At 37.6% G+C, this 24542-nt stretch overlaps 1 protein-coding gene and 1 non-coding gene across 2 annotated transcripts in view; both read left to right on the forward strand.

The window, feature by feature from the left end:
* The window catches only part of RYR3 (ryanodine receptor 3), a 473873-nt gene that overhangs the window by 35238 nt on the left and 414093 nt on the right, over positions 1-24542 (forward strand). The window lies entirely within an intron of this gene.
* Positions 2272-2378, forward strand: LOC126033051 (U6 spliceosomal RNA). The gene has a single exon (XR_007504207.1). It is a non-coding gene; the product is annotated as a U6 spliceosomal RNA (small nuclear RNA).

Genomic DNA, 24542 nt, shown 5'->3' on the forward strand with positions numbered 1-24542 from the left:
CCCCTCTAATTGGGAGGCAGGAGTAGGTAGTTCAAGTTATGTGGTTTTGTTTGAAGAGGAGAAAAGTATTAAACTGGGGTAAAAGTCTAATACGCCGAAAATAAGCAGAATTCTTCTAGAGGCCCTCGTCATCGGTTTGAGAGACGGATTTTTTCTTCGTGTTGGAGTGCCGTTCTTTTTTTAGAAAGAGCACATGGCCGTGAAGTGAAGCGGAGCGCCCATGCTCTTTTGGAGCCTCTGGGAGAGCGAATTTAATGGACCCTTTTAGGCCCACTCCTGAGAGGTTCAGGAGACAGGACAGTAGAATAACACGGACGGGCAACATCCACAGTTTCTCACTGTTGGGAGCCACTCAATAGTCAAAATTTTAAAGATCATCAAAAAGCTGGAACTTCCTTATATACATTCCCTATATAATCTTCCTCATGACCTTGGGTGAGACTCATCTCCTTCAGGAAAGGGTCATGGCTGGCCAGTATGAGAGTCCTTTTAGCAGACAGATTAAAGTATTAAACAGAAAAAAAAAATTCAGATGAACTCTAGGGAGAATACAGACCTTAGAGAGAGAAAAGATAAGATAGTCAAAAGATATTTTTAGAGACTAGCCCTGAGGAAAAAGGTCATACTGTGAAGACATAGAACCATAGAAAGAAAAAAAAAAAGCCAAAGGATAATAATATCAGCATATTTTTATGACTGAAGAAAATTCAGATCTTTGAGAAGCTTCTGTGATTTATGTATGCCTTGTTCCTCCTTCCTCTATCATTTTTAGTCTAATATTTATTTTGGCACCATGATTTACAAAGTTTTTTATGATAAGGTTTAGACATATAATATCCCCACCTCCAATCCCACCACCCTGTGACCACAACCTTTCATTTATAACTCCAGGTTCCTTTTCACCCCAACCCAAATACTTGACGGTTGCATTATTTAACATTTATTTATTATAGTTTAGGTTCTATGGATTTAGTGTTGTTGAGTCTTGTGATTTAGATATATAAAGGTCTTGCCCTGAAAATATTAAATGAAGGTATTATAACTATTATTTCTTCCTCAGCTGAGCATAGTTTCAGGAATTAAAATTAGACTTTTCCTTGTAGAAAACCATTGAGAGGAAATGTTGTTTCTTGATTTTATCAATTGATTCAAATGTTTGAGCAGAGAGATAGTATAGCATGTTGGGTACTTGTCTTGCAGGCAGCTGACCCAGGTTTAATCCCAAGTACAGCATTCAATTCCCCTGAGGCCTGCCAAGAGTAGTTAAGTATAGAACCAGGAATAAATACTAAACACTGTCAAGTGTTGGAACAAAACAAATTTTGAAAAACTGAAGATGTTTTTAATTAATATAATTAAATGGAAAACGTGTTCCCAGGGACCAGAAATGCATTGCTTTTATTCTAGTACAATATTACACACCATTTAGTTTGTATCTGCTGTGTATCTTGTTTCAGTCATTTTAGTTAGCATCCAGATTCAGAACTCACACCACTTGGCGTCACTTTGCTCAGTAGCACAGAAACCAGAGTTTGCCTGTTGGGAAATGTCCAGCATGCTTGTGAGAATTCCTACAGCATCCCAGGGATGAAACTGATATGAGGCTGAGAAAGGAAAGGACAGGACAGTTCCTAGAGTAAAATCAGCCCAGTGGCCAATTGGAACTCTGTCCCACATTTCCCATTAGGCTAGGGATGTCAGGAATCGAACCCAGGTGGGCACAGGCAAGGTGAATGCCCTAGCTCTGTGCTATTGCTTTGGACCCATTCCTGTCTTCTAAGTTTCTATTCCAGATAAAAGCTTAAGTGCAAAAAAAATACAAGTATGGGTTAGCATGACTTAGAGCCTAAAATAACTCAGAAACAAGTTTAATATTGTAACATAGACAGTTTTGGGTGTCCACAAAAGGACAGTCCCAGTTACATGAGTCAATATGGCTTCCTAAAAGGTATTGATAGTCTTCCCAATACTAGCAAATCAGGTTTTGTTTCACTCCTAATAACATGATTGATGTATAAATTGTGTCAGGTTTGTTCCCCAAATGAAATTAACTGAAGATTAAATTTTTATGCAGTGAAATCACAGTGTCTAAAAGGGGGAAAAAGGAAGAGAAAGAGAAAAAAAATGTCTACCATAGAGGCTGTGGAGGAGGGACATTATTGGCAGGAAATGTGCAGTGGTGAAGTGATGGGTGTTGGACATTGTATGACTAAACTCAATCATGAGCCACTTTTAACTATCTCACAGTGATTCCATTAAATTTTTTATTTAGTGCTCATTTCGGCAGCACATATACTAAAATCAGAACGAATCAGAGAAGATTAGCATGGCCCCTGCGCAAGGATGGCACGCAAATTCGTGAAGTGTTCCATATTTAAAATTTTTTTACTTAAAAATGTTGATGCAGTAAGAATTAATTTTTTCTTAAGTCACAGAAAACTTTATTGGTGACAATTCTTTAACTACTATGGTTTTGCCAAATGTTTCTAAAACCCCAAATACCTTTTCAAATTTTAGCTTCCACCTTCCTTAGTAATAAGTCATCAAAAAAAAAACACAAGAAGAATGTGGAAAATTATTTTAAAAAATAGTCTTTAGAGAACAAAGTTTGTTGTTTCACTAATCTTCATAATGATGAAAGAGAATTTGGTGAAGTTAAACAGAGCTTTGAAAAGCCTAAGAGTTTAATGTCATCTGTGGAGCCTGTGTATAGAATAAAGTTCCATTTTTCTGTTTAGAGTATATTTTTCTTTATGATTTATGCAAAAATATAATCAATTTTAAATGAAATTTTAAGTTGAAAATTTGCGCAAGAAATTTTATTCCTCTTCTTTAGCCTCTTTTTAAAAGTATAGGCTCTCAAAATCCAGAATTGAGCATAGTTTTTGAGCTAACATGATTTAAAACAGTTTTAACCAAAAAAGTACTTATATTTTACTTCTTTTTGAGAGTCCTATTTATGCAAAACACACAAACACACACACACACACACACACACCAAGAACTAAGTTTGCGTAAAATTTGAAACAAAAGCTCAGCCTGAGGTTGTTCAATCTTCTTTGAACTTCTGCTTGAAATTTTTCTGTGTAGTATTCTCTATGGATCTGACATCTTATGAAAGGCCAATCTATTATAAAATTTATTTCAAAAACCTCCCTTGTCATATAATACAAAGAAGATTATAAGTTGAAATGCTGATTTCTTGCCTGCCTCCCTTATCTAGCATTTATCGGGCACCATGAGCTATTTGCAAGGTATTACAGTGGTACATAGTCATTCTAATTCAATTTTCACAACCTGAGGTAGCAAATGTTGTCCATCTTACAGAGGAAAGAGAAAATGTGCCTTCCTGAAGATATTTTATTCTAAACTTGAATTACTTTCTAATTCCTATTAACAGTCAGCAATAAAGGCCCTCTTGAATCCTACTTAACGCTGAATGTAAAGAAAGTATATTTTTCTATGTGATTAGATTTTAAGACTCTACCCAACAGGTCTTCTTACCTCTTCAACAACCTTTCCACATCTTTTCTCTGAATGCCTGCCATTCCAAAGTTAGAAATAAATAAATGTCTTAAATCAAAATATAGAAATGAAAATATTGTGTCATCACTAAAGCTTTTATAGCTTATTTTTTATAAGCTATAAAATTTTATAGCTTACTTTTGGGATTGGAACAAAAACACAGTAGGTAGGGCATTTGCCTTTCATGTTGTTAACCTGGGTTCAACTCACAGCATCGTACTAGAGGCCCCAAAGCCTGCAAGATGTGATCTATGACTGTAGATCCAAGGGTAACAGCTGAGAACCGCTGGGTATGGCCCAAAATCAAAACGAAATTTTATAATTTATTTTTACATTCATTCATTTTGGTTTAGGGACCATATCTGGTAGTGCTCAAGTCTTGCTCCTGGCTTAGGACTCAGGAATTACTCTTTTTTTTTTCTTTTTTTTTTATTGTAAGAATTTATTCAAGAGACTAAATTGATTAACATATTGAGGTAAACTGACATAACATAATATAGTAACATAACATAACGTATAATATAATTAATATAATATAATAATACATGTAAGTCAAAGAACATTTCTAAATAAAACACAATTTTTTTTATCATAATGACTTACATATCTTTCACAGTAGTATTTTAGGTACATATTAACATTGAATCAGGGGAATATCCATCACCCCCAGTGTTGTCCTCCCTTCATCTCTGTTCCCAAGCTTATATCCCTTTCTCCCTCCTTTACCCCCCAGAATGCTAGTTTAAATAAAAGCATATATGTTAACACTAATGTAAACCTTTTTTTTTTTGAAGTTCCAAATATTTTTACTAGTGGTTTCTTAAAGGTTTAGAGTCAAAGGAGCACTGCATAAACAATGTTCGAGTGGCAATTATAGTTTGCATGGGCCCACCAAAGTATGGGGGTCATGGAAAGGAAAAACTTTTGGCCTAAGTACAAGGAGACCTTACCCCTGAAGTTTCCTGACATAAGACAATTTCTAGGCTCCAGGCAAATCCAGGTCCAATCCTGGTCATTGTCTGTAGTGCCCAAACAGTTATATTTTTCACAGTCTCTGTTGTTGGTATCCTGTTTCTGTACTGAAGGTCCTGGAATCTGTATATCCTACATTGAAGTCAGGATGGTGTGGAGCAGCATCTAATTTCAACTCACAATTGAAGGGCAATGCAGAAAGCCCTGTCCAGTATGCAGGTCATTGTTGTTGTTTAAATCTTCTCGGTGTTAAGGGAAGACTCTTTTGAGTAAATCGATGTCAGAGCAGCAGTAGGGTCTTCCCTGGTAGAGAATTTGCTTCCAGGTGATGTCATAGACAACTTTGGATGTTTCATAGATGGCTTCCCTGGTTCAGGGGTGACTGGAAAATGCCCAAACCTCTGAGGCCTGTGCCAGGTCATCATGTCAATGTTCAGGGTGTAAGGTTCCATTGCACCACTAGATTTGTGTGTTCCTATCTCTATTAGATAAGAACTTATTTGTATGTACAGTATTTTCCATTTTAATGTGCCCATGCAAACAAGGAATAATGCCACCTGGCGTTTATCAGCACATAAGGGGGCCACAGGAACAAGTCCAACAATCCCCGTGACCTGGTTCAAACATAAGCATTAAACTGAGGCACTCTTTCACCAACATTCCTTATTAAACAGTTCACAAAGAGAAAAAAAGATAAAAAGTGGGGAAAACAAACAATCTAATTAAGACAGTGGACACAATTGTCACCGTTTAAGAAAATTTGTGTGTTCCCATCTCTATAAGAACGTGTTTGTATATAATTTCCCATTTTACTCTTGATGATACTTATGAGGGACCTGTTGAGGTGCTGGTGATTAAACCTTAATGTGTATAAGATAACACATTACCCACTGTAGTAACTCTCCAATCCCTATAGCTTATTTTTATAGCATAATATGTTATTGTATATTTTTCATAAAGTAAGTTTATAAAAGGTGATAATGCAGATGACAGAATCTCTAGATTTGTATATTGGGCATAGATGCTCTGTAAATGGGACAATCAAAACATCTGCATTGATTATGATAGTTAACCTGTTTGCTCTCCTGCCTTCTACCAGTCTGTGAGCATTGAAATCAAACACTATGAGTAAGAAATATTTGAGAACTAGAGCAATAGAAAAGCTGGTAGGGCATTTGCCTGCCATGTAGCCAACCAGGTTCTATCTCTGGCATCCCATATGGTCCCCTGAGCACTGCCAGGAGTGATTCCTGAGCACAGAGCCAAGAGTACCCCATGAGCACTGCTGGGTGTGGCCCAAAACCAAAAAAAATTTTTTTGAGTGGAATGTTCGTTATAGTACAGCAGTTAGTGGTACTTTTCTTGCATCAGAATGATCAGGGTTTTATCCCATGTACCCCCAAAAGACTCCCTGAGCTTTACCAGGAGTAATTCCTGTGTACAGAGCCAGAAGTAAACTCTGAGTACAGCTGGATCTGGCCACAAAACAAAACAAAACAAAACAAATTAACAAACCCAAAAGAAATATACGGAGGTGTTAGATTTCCTGTGCTGGTAATTACAGATCTGATTATATAACTTAATAACTTTCTGGCCATTGATTAAAACTTTCTTCTTGTGCTTTAATTTCCCCATGTTCAAAAGTCCCTATCTCAGGATTGTTCGGAAGATTGATTTACAAGGATTCACAACTAGGAAGTACTTACAACAATGCCTGTATATTGGTAATGCTATTTTAGTAGTCGCCTTTATTATCTTCAGAAGATGATGCGATGCATGTTATCTCTTTGAAAACTGTTTGATTTAATTAAGTTACTCATGTACTAAATAAAATATTTTTAAAAGACCTGGTTTGAAGGTCACAAAGATATTTTTTTGTTAAAGAACCACTCATTTGGGGAAGGTTTGCTGGGAGAAAAAGAAGTGGAGTGTGAAGCTGACTAGATGTGATATAAGAACAGTGGTAGAGAGGCCAGAGAAATAATTCAGAGATTAAGGCAATTTTCTTATATGTGGTCAGCATAGGCAGGACCACATGGTCTCCTGAGTACTGCCGGATATGAGCTTGGAGGTCTCACAGCTTCACAAAGAAGGGAGTGGGTAACTTTTTGGGGGGGTGTCATTCAGGGGTTACCCCAGGTTCTGCACTCATAAATCACTCCTGGTAGGCTGGGGGACCATATGGGAAGCCAGAGATCAAACCTGTGTCAGCTGCATGCAAGGCAAACACCCTACCCAATGTGCTATCACTCTGGCTCCAAAACTAATGTTACCGCTTCTTACCTGTGTTTGTTTTTTGATTTGGGGCCATACCCCGATCTTGGCTTTGTCCTCAGAAATAACTCCTGGAGGGTTTGGGGAACCATATGGGACCCCAGTATTGGAACCCAAGTCAGCTGCATGCAAGGCACATGCCCACCCCACTGTGCTACCACTCTATCCCCTAGGTTTCGATGATCTTGAGTGTGGCTAATCCCAGCTAAAGACAAAAATATGAACAAAAATATTGAAACCATTTTACCTAAACTACAAAGCAAAAAATGTGAGGGAAAATGAAATACATAGAAAGTTGTATAAAAAGCGTAAAGCAGTAAATGGTTTTAAAAATAAAATAAACTGGGGCCGGGCGGTGGCGCTGGAGGTAAGGTGCCTGCCTTGCCTGCGCTAACCTAGGACGGACCGCGGTTCGATCCCCCGGCGTCCCATATGGTCCCCCAAGAAGCCAGGAGCAACTTCTGAGCGCATAGCCAGGAGTAACCCCTGAGCGTCACAGGGTGTGGCCCAAAAACCAAAAAAAAAAATAAAATAAAATAAACTATTGGAATATAGCTTTATATAATTGATTTCCAATCATGTGTTATAAGGCACTTGAGTTATATAGTAATATAAATATATAAGCATATATATTTGTGGTTTTATACATTGGTAGTTCCTTTCTGGACTACTTGAATGTTTTACAGGAATTAATAGTTTACCACTTTCCTTAGATCTTTTTTCACTATTATTGGAATGTAGCCTCCTTGATTTTAACAAAAAAGAAAAAGTGTTTTCTAACTCCCTCTAAATAGTGACTTTTTGAAAACCACAGTATAGTACTGGAAAGCTTATGAAATCTTTTGTTCCTTTTTATTATTTACGCTATTGCTTTTCGTTAGTACTTGGATTGCTGATCTGTGTGGGTAATTAAATCTGTGTGGCAAAAAAAACTTTTTGATAAAAATTGTATCTTGACTTTGGTTTTTCATTTTCTGTTGTGATTCTGTCCTTTCTAGCTTTCTGATCTATAATTTCTAAGTATTCTTACATACCCAAAATCAAGTTTCTAATTCCAAATAGCTTTTTAAAGATCTATACCCCAGGGCCAGAGTGATAGCACAGCTGTAGGGTGTTTGCCTTGCACATGGCAGACCCAGGTTTGAATCCCTTCTCCCATACGGTCCCTCAGCCTGCCAAAAGTGATTTCTGAGCTCAGTGTCCTGGGGTGGCAGCCCAGGCTAGCCAGACTAGGTGGGTGTCCGGTGGTCCCTTCTGTATGGGGTCCCAAGCTTTCCCCGCCCTTCCCCCAGTGAAGAGGTGGGGAGGGCACAGGGAGGAGGGCCGGTAGATCCTGGCTTCTGGTTCTCTACCGAATTCTTTCTCTGATCTGGAGGCTAGATCTAGCCAGCATGGGGTCTGGGGAGACCCCGGGTCGAACGCTTTCTCCCTAGCTTGGGCATGCTGGGAACCTTGGTAGGCCCCAGCCGTCCCCTCTCCTGCCCCCCGGCCTTCAGGCCTTCCTGGGGCGGCAGCCCAGGCAGCCAGAAAAGGTGGGTTCAAATTGAGGGTGCTTAGAGCTGCTCATTTTTACTAAGGCAGTCTCTGGCAATTTCTTACCAGTCCACATGTTCAAAACCGCATCGCCCCCACACGCACGGTATATATTTATAGTATATCGTATCCTTAAGTTATGTTTTGTGTATGTAGAATGTCCATCTGGTATTCTGCCCTTTTGCACACCCCTGTAAAACTCATTTTAACTCCTTAACTCTATCACTCCCAACCATCAGTACACCCTATTTACCCTTTGTAACTAAAGTACTGCACCGTCCTAATCACACACCAAAGTGGTGCACTGAATTTAACAACCCCCAACTATTTTAAAAGACTTAAAATGGACATGTATGGCTTTTGAATATTTTATGTCTATTTTCTTTGACAGCTATAACTCTTACTAAATATTCTCTTATACAGTGAAGATTTTCCCCACTTTTATTCTTTTCTTCTCTCTGTGATCTGTTCAATAAGGAATATTCCGTGAAGGAATCCCTCAGTGTAATGCTTATATTTAACCATGTCATGGGGATTTTTGGACTTGTTCTTGCAGCCCCTAATGGGCCTATAATGCCATGTGGCATTGTTCCTTGTTTGCATAGGCACATTAAAATGGGAAAATACTATACATACAAATAAGTTCTTATCTAATAGAGTTAGAAACACAGAAATCTTGTAGAGCAATGGGTCCTTACACCCTGAATATTGACATAATGACCTGGCACAGGCCTCAGAAGAATGGGCATTCTCCATTCACCCCTGAACCAGGGAAGCTAACTACGAAACAATCAAGGTCATTTATAACATCATCTGGAAGCAATCTTCTACCAAGGAAGACCCTACCGCTGCTCTGACATTGACCTGCTCAAAAGAGACTTCCCTCAACACTAAGAAGACTTGACAACAACGACCTGTTTACAGGACAGGGCTCTCTGCATTGCCCTTTTATTGTGGGGGGAAACTAGAGGACGCTCTATACCATCCTGACTTCATTTTAGGATATGCAGATTTCAGGATCTTTAATACAGAAACATGATACCAACAACAGAGACTGTGTGAAAAATAAAAGTGTAATGGCACTACAGCCAATGACTTGGATTGGACAAACTAGTTTGCCTGGAGCCTAGAGTTGGTCTTATGCCAGGAAATTTCAGGGGTAGGGCCTCCTTGTATTTAGGCCAAGGCTTTTCCTTTCCATGTCCCTCATATTTTAGTGGGCCTATGCAAACAATAATTGCCACTCTAACACCATTTTTACTGTGCTCCTTTGACTCTAATCCCTAAGAAAAACAACCCACTTAAACTTTTGAGGTTAACTTAAACTAATATGCATGTGCATGAAAATGTAAAAAAGTACTTTGACTTCAATGTTTAAGGAGTTACATAAGTTTTATGGCTTTAGATTACTTTGTGTGCTGCTAAGAATTATTATTTATTACAATCTGGGGACTTGTGGAACAAAGTAATTGTACAAGGATTCTGTTTTATTTTTCTTAATGTTCTTTGGCTGAAAGTTCAAAGTTCGGATATCAGCAAGGGGATTTCTGAGAATTCTGTTTAAGGGTTATTGTCCTTCCTCTGTAACTTTACCTTGTCCTCTTTCTTTGCATCTTTGTTCTCATAATTAAAAATAAATTTATTATAAACAAAAGAGTAACCCCTGAGTGCCAGTGGGTGTGGTCCAAAATCAAACAAAACAAAACAAAATCTGTATTCTATAGCCCTTGAGATGTATTTGGGAATATTTCCTTAAATATATATGTATACATTTATATCTTTAATGTCTGTCTTTCAATAAAATTTCCTTTAGCTTTACTAATTCTTTTATCCAATACTCCAAACAGTTATTTTTAAAGGAACTTTTATACAATTATATATTTTATTGACAAGAGGATTATTTAGCTCTACCAATATTTGTACCAGAATATCATTAGCCAGTGTTTACTAGCCTTTGCCAAGTTAAATGCTTTAAAAAAAAACAGCATAATTTAGGTAATATAAGAGCTTAAGAGATGAAAGACATCTGTTTCTAAACAGAGAATTAGGAGGCTCTGAAAAGAGAGAAAATAAATGGAACAATGAGGAAATTGAAGTTATTATAGTTTTGTGTATAGAGAAGAAAAGAGGGGATCAGGACACACAATATACAATAGTAAGAACTGGAAATGAACTTAAACAGGACTTATTTTCATAGGAAAACAGTAGCTTGTAGTTCCTCAGATATTTTTATAAGGTGAGAGAAGATGAATAGAAGTTAAATTTGAATTTAATCTAACTATGGTTATAAAGAAGTGCAAGATGGTTAAGAGATGAAGATAGGATGAGTTCAGTATGGGTTTAGTTCTACAGGCTTCTGATGGCATATTATTCAGTGAGATCAGAATCTGTTAGAAAGGAAGAAATTAGAATATAAGACTATGATGATGATAATGCTGATGGACTAAATTTTGGACAAAAACTTCCAAACCTAGAAGACATTCATGAGGAAAACTTGATAGGCATTTAGATCTGAAGTTCAGAAGAGGGATTAGGATGAATATCATTGTTAGTAGTTATGACTTAAGTATAGTAAAGCCTTTGAAAGTGAGTGTGAGAAAATATGTGTTAAGAAGTCAAAGAACAGAACCTGTAAAATGTCAATGTTTTGAAACAAGAGGTTGGCAGTTAAATGCACCATAGAGAATGAAGAGATGACAGAGGGGAAATGGACATGTATAATGTCACAGAAGGCACAAAAATTGCAGCAGACTCTAAGGGGAGGATGTTGTCAGTTGTGTAGAATATCACTTGAAGGTCACATAATATGAGGATGAGTGTGTTTATTGACTTGAATGACATGGGAGCCAATGAAAAGCTCTGGAAGAATTTTTTCAGTGGTGGTATTGTGGGAAGAAGTGATAGGGTTTGAGTTGACACCTGCCTCCGAGAGTCAGAGACCGCCTCCAGCAATGCAAGATACAAAAGGGAGTTTATTTGGTTAACCAAGGTCCTAGCCTCATTCAGGTAGGGGAGTCTGGCAAAGACCCCGAGTCAAATCTTCAAGAAGTTTATATAAAAATCTCAGCATTAATAGAACAATAACAATATAACCATTTCATTCTTTAGTTGTCTTAATCACTGATTTTTCTGGCTCAACTTGGTTGCCTAGGGATACTCTGATTCAAACCTGGGTCATTAAGAGATTTTCTGATTTGAACCCTGGTTGTTAGAGGGATACTTTGATTCAGACCCTGGCTGTCAAGGGTTACTCTGATTCAAACTTTGGTTGTCAAGGGAACCTTTTTCCAAGCTCACTCAACTCCTAGTTCCTTATTCCTGAAGGGCACCAACTTTGATTTTATTTCTGAGTTAATCTTTCTCTGCCTTCAGCTAGGAGTGGAAAGTACATTTTACTAGGGTTTGGACTTGTCTTAGTCTAGAGCTCCTTACCATGGATTTAAGAGGGGGTTCTTGGTTCTTAAAGAAAACAATTAGGTAGATGTGAAAAGTTAATGGGCAAATCAAAAAACAAAAACTATTAGGGTTAATAACTCAGAATGAATACAATAGCTGCAAAATATCTAAGAATAGAAGGATTTCTGTAACAGAAAATATTTAAATTTGCTTAAATGCAAATGGGAATCTCATGTTTGAGAAGTAGCGAAGAACATGGAAGAGATGAATTAGTATGAAAATTGCTGACCTAATTAGTTCATATAAAAATATGGAAGGTGAAATATAACTCCACAGATAACATTGTGAATATTTACATGAGCAAAGAGGGCCATAGGTGTAAGTGCAGAAGAGAAAAATTAGAAAATAATAGCAAAATGTAGTTATATTGAAAGGAAGAGTTAATTTGTGGGAGTATAGTGCTCTTAAAATAGTCACTGGAGAAAGGACACTAGTCTCCCCTCCTAATCTTGGGTTAGCTGAGAATGAGCATCCTAAGGGAAGGGCATTCTTGAGAGAATGGGTCAGTTTTATCTGTCCATAGGTGTTCAGAGGAAAGGCAGGCATGAGATTAGGGTCCATGTTGGGTATATGGAAAGTGTTCCAGCTGATTTGGAAAGGGGAAGGAGATTAAAGAGTGAAAGCATAAATGGAATGAGAATACAAAAGGGCTAAAATAATTCAACCAAGGATTTGACTAGAGAAAACAAAGCAAAAACAGGGAGATAATTCTGTAGTCTCTGAAGGATTGTGGCCACAGATTGGATGGTAATTCTGTTAGGCTAGATAGTCTTTCTTTTAGAGTCTGACATACCTGTTTGCAAGTTCAAGACTCACCATCTAATGTGTGAACACTGTGTTGGATAGCAGGTAAACAGGATCTATGTTTTATATCATTATACATGCTCAGAGGGCTAGTCCCATGGTAGGATTCTGGGGACATCAGGTAGGTTTCTTCACTGGTTGCTTCTTCACATTGGGGTTTTGTTAAAAATTGTGTGTTTGTTCAAATAACAATTACTATTATTATTTGTAGGTAGGACAGAAAATAACAGATTTAGTTTTACTTTTATTATGTAAATTAAGTAAGTTAAAAAGTTGCAGTGCGATCTTATCTGTGATCCATGACTGCAAGATATGGCTCAACAATTAGCAGCTACACTATTTCCATCCAGAAGTTTTGCTTTCATCTCTACATCCACCTTAAAATTTAGGCTCTGCAATTTCTGAGTTAGGAGTGAGAAGCAAAACAGATACCCAGAAGAAATCAATAAAAGTCAAGTGCAACCATGTCAAGATTTTAAAATGCATCTGCCATTTGCTGGATACAAAGACATCGTTTGAAAACAATATACAGAGCAACCTTTTAACCCTGAGATTTCTCCTCGTATGTTTTGCTCTCCTTTCTGCTTGAGTTATTAATAACTGTTGTGATAACTTATTTGCTTGAGGCCATACCTATTCCTTTAAAGATAGTTTGTACCTTAGTGGTGGAATCTTCAAAAAAGAATTTATTCACTGTGCAAGTGGTATCATCATTCTGCTGTTCATTTGTCATTTACTTGTTCACAGCAGGCAAATGGCCCAGGTGAATTATGAGTGGTATTATTCATACTCTGGCTCTTCTGCAGTGCTTACAACGTTGCTCTTCAGAACTAATAGCTGCTATTTTGGTCTCTATTAGCTGTATTTTTTTTCTTCCCTCCAACTCCTGAACTTACTAATTAGATCACAAATACTTGCATTTTATTTCTGCTATTAGGCAAACATTTCTTTGCAGCTTAAACTTTTACATAAAAAAGTGATGCATTACCTTTATAGTAAATGAGTTGCTAAGAACCCAAGCCATGCTAGATTCATAATTTTTGTTACCTGTGGTTATTTTAAAACTTAAGGATAAATTTCCAGTGTATTAATGATCCCTTTTATACTGGATGAAGGTTATGTACAGATTGAAAAGGCAAAGATCCAGCTGTTACTTATAAGCAACACTCATAATCATGCAGGAGATCTGAATTTTCTCTTCCTCCAACTTGTATAAAACGCTACTCAGAATACAATTTACCTCTTTGTGACCTGAGGAGAACTTGGCAAAGAAAATATTTTAAACTGTTTTAGAAGTTAAGTGTTTTTTAGATATTTTAGTCAATAGCTTTATTTCTCCTTTTTAGTGATTAATAGTTCCATTTTTATAGTTCTGTTTAAACTCTGACTTAAACAATATGAGATGAAATATTTTATAGGTCATTTGTGAACAATATCATCTTTTTTTTTTCGTAATTTCACAGCATGCAGCAAATAGGTGATTTTTAACTAATTCAAAAACACTCTGGATAGGCCAGCACAATAGTACAGCAGGTAGGGCATTTGCCTTGCATGTGCCTGACCAGGATTCAATGCCTGGCATCACATTTGGTCACTTTGCAGGGACTGATTCCTGATTGGCCTTCTCCCAACAAGCACCTGAAGATTGGTTTCTTTTACTTTACACAAATTATTTCTTGAAATAATTATATCTACTCCAGTTATTCTAGGATTTAGATTTTTTTCTATTAAGAAGTTATCAGTTATTTTCCTCCCATTCCACTTACACTCAGTTGAGTTTTATTCAAACTCTTTCAAGATTGGGAAACATTCAACCCATGGGGTGTACGAGGCCCATGAAATCCTGTGGCAGATCTGGCCTAGGTACATTATGAGAGAGACAAGTGTGCTAGTCATCAGTTGCCCCGTCAGTCTGCCTAGAGAGAATGGCCCACAAATGATGATATTTGTATAGGCTGGACATCAACTGAAACAATGTTTATCATCCTTTTTTTGTAAGATGAAAGCAATTGGCAAAAGAGGATTGTTTTTAAGTCTCTCAAACTACAGTGTGGTTAATGAAAATTTTTTTCTCTTTTTGGCTTGTTTGTTTTTAGGCCACACTCAGCTGCATACAGGGGTAACTCCTGGCTCTGCATTCAGGAATCACTCCTGGCAGGCTCTGGGTATCAAATGGGATACCAGGAATAGAACCCAGGTCAACTGCATGCAAGTCCTACCCATTGCACAACTGCACCAGCCCTTAATTTTTTGTTAAACTCTAGACCTAATGATTTGAACTCTTATTGGAACTCTGATTGGAGGCCTAATCAGAAATTTTATTTTCCTCAAGCTCTGCTTTGGCATTTCACAATGCATCTGAAGGTACTTTGACTTTAAAATTGGTCTGAGTGTGTGGTTTGTATGCAAGTGTTCTTGATCAATGCAAGAATTTAAATAATCTCTTGAGCACTGAACTTGGAGTTGCCTGCTCCTTGGCACCACTGGATGTGGTGTTTGATGTTTCTCAAAGCAAAAACAAAGGATGGGGGGTTCGGTGTGATAGCGCACACACACCCAGATTCTATCTTGGGCATCCCATATGGTCCCCAAGCCTGCCAGGAGCGATTTCTGAGCACAGAGCCAGGAGTAACCTCTCAGCACCGCTAGGTGTGGCCCCCCCCCAAAAAAAAAAAAAAAAACAAAGGATAGTTTAACTACTCTCCTTCCCAAAAATAAAGGGCCAAAGAATTGATTTGTCCTCTGCTTCTATTTCAAGATTAATTCTTCAGACTTGAAATTCGAATGAATACCTTAAAATGAGTAAACTAGGTTCAAGTCATTTTATTTTTAACTGAGAAATGCAAAAGCTTTATAGAATTTACAAGTTGTGAGGCTGAGTGAATCCAACGAAGCTTAATATCAAGCAAAGCCTTTCATCACGTGCGTGCAAAGGGAGGGGGCCACACCAGAGGTAGGAGAAGGTGGTCTAAACACCAATCTAGGGTGCTACATTCTAAGTTGTTTCCAACCAGTGAGTAACAAGGTTTATACTGAGTGGTATGGGATTCGATTAATCCTACAATCCAATTAATCCCATACTGTTTCGCATTCTTGGTATTTAAAACAGACTTGTCCAGAGGAAATAGTACTCAAACTTGAACAAATACATCCTCAAATCAGGTAAACCTCATGTTACTCTCGCCTGGGGTCAGAAATGTGCTTTTCCTTGTTGTTAAAGGAACCTCTATGTGATTCTTACTCAGGTGATCCTATAGTTTATAAAGTGTGAGCAGGATAAAGTTTGCTGTCACAGCCTTGTACACAGTTTCCCCGTCAAGCAATGGCAAAGTGGCTGGAAGCCTGCTCAGGTTTGCAGATATCATCAAAAAATTAACACGAGGGCTAGAAAGATAGTACAGTGGAGATGGATCTAACTATGGTCTCTGCCAACCCTATTTCAATTCCAAGAGCCACATAGTCTCTCCACCCCTAGTATTTCCTATAATAGGCCCTGTGGATCCCCCAGTACGATGCCCACACCAAAAGTCATAAATAACTTTTTCAGATAAAACAAAATTATGACTGACTTCATGAGCATGAGGATTGAATCATCTAAAGCTTGATGTGGCAAGTTTCTAGTTCCCATGTACTAGATAAATTCACTTTTTTCCTCAAAATGTACAAGTTAAACAGGAAGTCAGGTGTGGCTTTTATCTCCATCTTGTTTTCTGAGAAAGAACAGAAAAATGCCACTGGAAAGCAAGCAGCTGGTATGAGTGCTTTATCTTCATAAAGTCTGACAACTTGATTAAGGAGGGGCTTTACTTTTTGAGGTATTTTGTGGTATTGCTACATCCATGTCTATCATTCTTGCTTTTAAGGTGAACTTAATGCAGACATACATCAGAAGAGAAGGGGAAAAGAAAGACCAAAATCTTTTACAGACTTTCCTTGTTACTAGAGTACCTCAACAACCAGAAGTGTTAGCTGAGGTTAAAAAAAAATCAAGTCGGGGCCGGCGAGGTGGCGCTAGAGGTAAGGTGTTTGCCTTGCAAGCACTAGCCAAGGAAAGATCGCGACCGCGGTTCGATCCCCTGGCGTCCCATATGGTCCCCCAAGCCAGGGGCAATTTCTGAGCTCTTAGCCAGAGTAACCCCTGAGCATCAAACAGGTGTGGCCTGAAAAACCAAATAATAATAATAATAATAATGAAATCAAGTCAAGGCCTACCAAGGGGAACATGGATGTCTGGGCAGAGATGAGGGTGGCAGTCTCTGCCTAGCATAGCTAATTTTTTGCTTAATGCACATGTTTTGAAACATCTGCAATCTATGCCCACTTGTATGAGGAGCATGCCATAATACTTAATCCTAACATGTAGTTCTGATCTTTGTCAATGTAAACATCAATGGTAATTTCTTCACTCGATGGAAGCTGAAGGGAAGATGATCAAGTTCTCTTAAGGATATAGAATAATTTTTTCCATTAGAAAAGTTTACTGACATTCTTTCTCAAACTGTAGCTTGAATAAATATCCAAATATTCCTGCCAATATTTTTAAAAATGCAGGATGTAATTTATAATTTATAATATTACTTCTATCAAAGCAAAACGAGGTAGCGGACCATAAAAATAAAGAGAATGACATTTTCTCATTGGAATTTGAATTCCGTTTGAGTGGGAAGAAAGCAGCAGGGAAAGATGCAAAATATTTGAAGATCAAGTTGTTGTCTATCCCTTCATTTCTCTGATATTTTTATTTGCTTTGGATTTCAAGTGAATGGGCACCATGGGACTGGTGCTGCTAGCCCAGAGAACTGAGGGTTCCCACAAAGATATACGTGATTCTGGTCTGAAGTGAGTGACACTGTCTTTGGGTACCCAATGTCTATTCTGTCAACTTTCAGTTCTAGCTCTGTTTTCATTGCAACTCTTGTGATTTATTCTGCTGTTGAATCTTTCCCTTCCTGTTATGCAAGGAAGCTACCAAGATTCCAAGTTGTCTGGTCCTGTAGCTTCTCACTACTCCTATCTTGGTGATGGAACAAACCCTCACCATGATTTTCAAAATCTCCAACAACCACCTCATCACTCAAAAGAAAATAATAGTTCAAGGGAAGAATCCCTGGAATTTTGGGGAGCAGTGATGATGGTGTGTGTTCCTTCCTCTGAAGCTGAACAAAGCTTTGGACAACCAGAAGCATCACAGGAAGACTAGGTTTTCTTACCAATCTGTCTACCTACCATATCTTTTTAAGTCCAGACTCTGTTGGACTCCTCCAACCTGAAGCCTGCTTCAAGCTTAATCAATGTTTCTTGTATCCTACACATTTTCCTGGATCATAGAATAGGCATTCCTATGTCCTTTCCTTTTTTGACATTCTTCCTTTCCTCTTTCCAAGTCTCTGTTCCTTTCCAGATAAGCCAGCTCTTCAGAATAACATCACAGTTTCTCCTGGCAGCACCCACTGAAATCTAGAGTTACGGGCATTTTAATGTTCTGTGACTTATCCCCAGAGCTTGTTGTATTTCCTGTGCTACTCTAATAAGTTTTGTTTATGGAAATATTTTAGGAGCTAATAGTCATTGGTTCTGGTGTTTTCCCTCTATACATGCAGAAACAAATTTTGCTGATTCTCTGCATAACTTATTTCCCCAGATGCAAGGGTTCTAAGTTTCCTTGTAGAGGCACCTTGCTTATTTAACATGCTGACAACCTGGCCGGAGGAACAACTTGACTCAGTCAAGAACCCAATCAGCCATCCAGCCTGTCACTTCTGCTTTTTCCCAGAAGGCAGTCTTCAAAGCCAGCTGCCCAGCATTTTGTCTCAGATTCTTTGGCTGCCCCTTCTTCCTTATTTTAAAGAACACGAGCTTCCAGGCCTGATTACTTTTGTCAGGTTCTTGATAGCATTCTTTCTTAACTATGCCAGAAACTACTGATGCTTAGCAAGATATGGATGCGCAGGGCACCTCAGCTTTCCTTTTAGTGAGGTTCATATTGGGTGAGATCCAAAAAAGCAAGAAGTGTGGATTTCAAATGATGGGGTTATTCACTTGAAAGAAATTCTTATATTTTTGGTGAACTGAACTTGTTAAAGGATCTAGAAGAAGTACTGACCAGGCCTGACCCTACACAATGGAATATTACACAGCAGTTAGGAAATAATAAAGTTATTAAATTTGTTTATACATACATATAGATGGAGGGTATTAGTTGACTGAAATGAGTCAGAGGTAGAAGAATAGACATAGAATGGGCTCACTCTAAAAGATAGTATGGGAATAATATCCGAGACAAAAGAGATGAGGGCCAGGAGGACCAGTCATTAGTAGGAAGTTTGTCACAAATAGTGTGGCAGTGCCGTTAGGGCGGAGAAGGGACCGCTGTGACAATGACAGTGATAGTTAAAACTTATCACTGTGGACAAGCACTGGATGCCAAAAGGAGATAAAGTGATATGTATGGTTCCCCATAACCCTTCATTAACAGTAGTGCAAACAATAGTGTCTAAAAAGAAAAAGACGGGAGAGAGAATGATATATATGTGTATGTATGTACATATACATATATATACATATATATATATATATATATATGTTGCTCTACCTCTGACTCATTTCAGTCAGCTAATCTTCTCCAGATTCATCTTTGTATAAATGAATTTCATAACTTCATCTTTTTCCTAACTGCTGTGTAGTATTCCATTGTATAGGGTCAGGCCTGTTTAGTACTTAGAGAGGAAGGCATGAGGGAAACGGGGGACTTTGATGATGGGAAATGGCCACTCGTGGAAGTGGGGTACATTATATGATGGAAACTTAATCATGAAGAACTTTTTGACCACAGTGGCTAAATAAAGCATTTAACTAAAAAAATAAGAATGAATCACCTTAAAGAGATGTGAATGTACCCCCCACTTTTAAAAATCCTGTTGTACTGTATTTTCTCAGTGAGATCCAAAATCTTTTGCTTCAAACCACTCGGAAATTATTTTATAAGCACCCACCTAGAAAAGAATCTAAAGAATCTGACGTTTTAATTGTCTGATAAAATATATTATTGAGCCGATCATGTTTCTATACTGATGCTTCCAATATAAACTTGTATTTGTCAAAGGTCTGGCTAGAATTCTAAATTTCATGGAAGGATAATTAATGTTGCAAGGCTTTTATCTCACTTGAATTAAACATTATTCTGAGATCAGTATCTGCCAGTAACAGCTAAAGTAATATCTAGAGGAATGGGACAAAGAAAGAGTGACTGTGGGTATGTTTTTAAGCTCCAATCCATTTGGATTTCAATTTCTTAGTGGAATTTATGTTAAGGCAATTTTGTCTTATAATTTCAGTTTTCTGTTTCTAGTTAACAGTGGATCTTCTTTCCATAGAAAAAGCTTCACATGTTCTTAAGTAAATATTTAACTCCATGGAATTCCTTTCTATTTATTTTAATTGGGGTGGACCACACCCAGTGCTGCTCAGTACTCACTCAGAAATTACCCCTGACCATGCTTGGGAAACTTGATATGGTTCTGGGAATCAAATTGGGTTTGGTCACATGCAAGGCAAGTGTCTTCACTCTCATCTCTCTGGCCTCCAACTTTTTGTTTTTTTAAAGTCTCAATACCTTCCTATAATTTCTCCCTGTCCATTATATATGATCAACTTACTCTACCATTACACACACACACACACACACACACACACACATATGCAACCTGGGTCAGGTCCATTCCATATCCCCAAATCCCTTACTATCTCCCTTTGCTCTGATGTCATTATTTTAAAAGATATATATTTCCTCTTTTCTTCCAAAAAGAATTTTTTCTAGGGGTTGGACAGATGGTATAATGGATAAGGTGCTTGACTGCAGATGGCCAACCAAGGTTGGATCTCCAGCATCACAGCAAAAACAAAGTTTTGTAACTATAAGATTATTTTTTGAGGGTTTGATTTTTCTTGTATTATTTTTATGTTTTCCTTCCTTTTTCCCTTTCTTTTCTTAAACTGACTTTTATAGTCTCTAGAAGATCTCCTCCCATTTTTGGCTTGTTTGAATTTTTGCCACCCTTTTTTTCTTTTCGGGTTTTTTTTTTTTCATTCTTACCTTCAAACAGAAACACATAACTTGAATCATCTTGTTCTGCCTCAGGGGGAAATAATGGAGGGCACCAAGACCAAACAGTCATATGAAATCAAGTAGAAATAAAAAATGATCCGATTTGAACACCAAATCCAAAGCCAACTACAACAGAATCAATACCCAATCCACAACAGACTAGACACAGAAGGGACCACTTATACTAGCAGCCTGGAGCGGGGGGAGCAAAGGTGGAGTATATGGAATGCATGCTGGGTACAGGAGTGAAGGGAGGACAACACTGGTGGTGGGAATGCCCCTGATTCAATGTCACTATGTACCTGAACTACTACTGTAAATGATTTGTAATCCACTTTGGTCAATATAAAAATTATTAATATAAAAATATAAAAAAGATTAAATGCTAGTGTACCATGTTGTTTATGTATAATGGCTCTTATTAGAAAATTTACAGCAAAAATTGGAACTAGAATATATATTTTAAAGAACCTCTTAAATGTCTGATATTGAAAGTTTTATGCAATTTAACCTTATTCTGTGATAAGATAGGCAAAATTTATTTTCTCAAAATGTATAAATTTAGAGAGAGGCGTAAGACTTAGTTTAATTTAGTCCCATTTGTTTATCTTTGCTTCCACTTATGTGGTCAGTGCTATTTTATCCTTAAAGATACTTTTAGCTTCAGTGTCATGGAGAATTCTTCCTCCATTTTCCACTATGTATCGTATGGTTTAGGTCTGTATCAATGTCTTTAATCCATTGGGGAAAGTGATGCCTTGTATCTTTTTTCCTGTAGAACTACTTTAGCTATTTGTGGATGTTAAATATTTCCTATGAATTTTAGAAATGTGCTATTTATTTATTTTTTGCTTGTGTGTTTTTTGTTTGGGGGCCACACCCAGCTGCAAAGAGGTTACTCCTGGCTCTGCACTCAGAAATCGCTCCTGGCAGGCTCTGGAAACCATATAGGATGCTGGGAATTGAACCCGGGCCCGTACTGGATCGGCTGCGTGCAAGGCAAATGCCCTACTGCTGTGCTCTTACTCCAGCCACAATGTTTGATCTATTGTTTAGAAAATGTCCTGGGTATTTGTATAGAGTTTGCATTAAATCTGTACAGTGCTTTGGAAAGTATTGCCATTTTAATGCTTAATTCTCCCCAATCTATAAGAAAATGTATTTCTATTTTCTAATGTCTTCTTTCAGGTCCTAAAGGAGTGTTTCAGAATTTATTTTTTACTCTTTTAAAAAATTAATTACTCAAGCACTGTGGTTACTACAAGGTTTCTCATAATATAGTTTTTATTTTCACAATTGCAATGTTGTTCATGATTGAGTTTTAGTTATGCTTCAAAGTACAACACCCTTCAACAGTGCACATTTCCCACCACCACAGTTTCACTCCCACCTTACCCCTACCTGCCTTGGGGGCAGACATTCTCTCTCATTCTCTCTCTCCCTTTCTCTCTTGCTCATGATTGCTCCCATTTGTGGGTTGTTTTTAAAATATATCATATGGTGCCTGGGCAGATACCCAAATATGGTCTCTAGGCTTATACCTAAAGATAATAGACATAGGACCAGGAAAAAGAGCCCATGGTAGAAAGCTTTCCACGAGTAGTGGAGAAATGAAGTTAGGGCAGAGAAGGGACCATATGTAGGTGAAAATGATTACTCTGAACAAAAGCTGGATGCTATAAGGTAAAAATGTGATATGTATGAGTTCACTTTAGTAACAATATTGCAAACAACATGTCTATAAAAAAAGAAAAGAGAGAAAGAGAGCGAAGAAAAATGTCTATCATAGAACAGGCAGGGGAGAGAGCAGGAAGGATGGTGGAGACACGAACGTCTACATTGGTGGCAGTAAATGTGCAGTGTTGAAAGGATAGATGTTGTACATTGTATGATTTAAAGTAATCATTAAAAACTTTATAGCCATATCATCTGGCAATTCAATTAAAGAATTTATTTTATTTTTTAACAATTCTATTGTGAACAAAGTACCTTGAGTATATGTCATGTGTATCCAACTTAGACTCTAGGTGATTAAACAGCGTCTGTCTAACCTTGAACCCTGGATCCCAGACATAGAAATGACACTGTTCCCCACAACAACTCCAGAAACCAAACCCCCTCTGGGACATCCTTAATACTTCTCTGGCATCAACATGTGCCAGTTTTATATGATATCCTAACAATGAGGAAATGGCAACAACTTGATCTAAGAGCAGGTTGTCTTACCTCACCATCTAACAATAAGACAAAATCAGATTTGTCATCCTTTGATCTGTGCAAAAGCCAAGATCGCAATCTACAGATGACTGACTGTGACAACCATGACTGGGCAGAACATATCATGGGTCCAATAAAAAAAGCCCTACTCTAGGGTTCGATCTACAATTTGTACAACAACCAAGATCTCTAATTCCAAAGGTCTTACTGAGACAGCAGCAACTGAACGGGTCTTTTGAAAACATAATGAAAGGCACTACTCCAGGCTTCATCCTAGGATCAGCCCAATGACCAAGGCCACCAACTACAGAAGATTGATCAAAACGACAGTGAAGGAACAGAACTTCTAGAACCGTAAAGAAAGACTTCTTCATAAGCTTCATTCCTTGACCTGTGCAGATACCAAATCTCTAAATACAGAGGTCTGATTTTATCACCCATGACAGAGCAAATGTCTTCCATATATCACAAAAGATCTAGAGGAGACTAAGTGAACATGCAAGGAGTCTGTAGTTATTCCCATGACAGTATACTGTGGAGAAACCCTGTATCTCTTAGTCCCAGGGAATTCCCTCTCTAATTTCCCCAATATTTACTGTGCCTATGCGGAAAAAAATAAAAAGAAACAGCACAAAATAAAATTTATTTTATTTATTTATTTATTGGTCTTTAGTTTTGTTATTGTTTTGTTGTTTTCATTTTATTTGGACTCCATTTATTTTGATTTCAGGACATGGTTATTATGCGGTGCTTGTCTTTATTGCTGTAGTGCTCATTGGATTTTTTATTTGATTTTTCTTTTTGTATTGCTGTAGTATTTCTCTTCCTTTTCCCCTTTCATCTCTCAAACTGATGTTAAGAGCCTCTAGGACTCCACCCATTTTTGGCTTGCTTGAATTTTTACCCTATTTTATCGCTTTTCTTCTCTTCAAACGAATCACATAACTTGAACATCTTGCTCTGCCTCTCAAATTGAGGGGGAAATAATGGAGGGTACCAAGACCAAACAGTTGTATGATCACTAAGTACTAATAAAAATGATCAAACTTAAACACCAAATCCAAAGCCAATGACAAAAGAATCGATACCCATTCTACAACAAGCTAGGCACAGAGGGGACCACTTATACTAGTAGCCTGGGGGGTAAAGGAGGGGGATATTGGATGCAAGCTGGGAACAGGGGTGGAAGGAGGACAACTTTGGTGATGGGAATCCCCTGATTCAATGTTAATATGTACCTAAAATATTACTGTGAAAGATATGTAATCCACTTTGGTCAAAATAAAAATTATTATTATAAAATAATAAAAATAAATAAATAAATAGAAATAATAAAAATTCTATTGTGAGGAGAAGAAGATACCTAGTAAAGAGTGTGGTGTTGGAATGCTGAATGCATAAAACCTTATCATTAGCAAACTGTATTGTAAATTGGAGCACTTAAAATAAATTATTTTTAAAAGAAAGATATCTGGATATACACATATTCTAAAATCTTTCCATCTGTGGTCCTAGTGAAAACTTTCCTATCATGCACAGAGCTGAATTATCTTTTCGAAAAGAAAACTTACATGGTAAATTGGCCTTGTACATTAGAACTGCAAAAAGAAAGAACAGACCTTACTTGACAGAACTCTGCCTTCTATAAAGTACTTCA

This window comes from Suncus etruscus, chromosome 16, assembly GCF_024139225.1.
Source record: "Suncus etruscus isolate mSunEtr1 chromosome 16, mSunEtr1.pri.cur, whole genome shotgun sequence".
NCBI lineage: Eukaryota > Metazoa > Chordata > Mammalia > Eulipotyphla > Soricidae > Suncus > Suncus etruscus.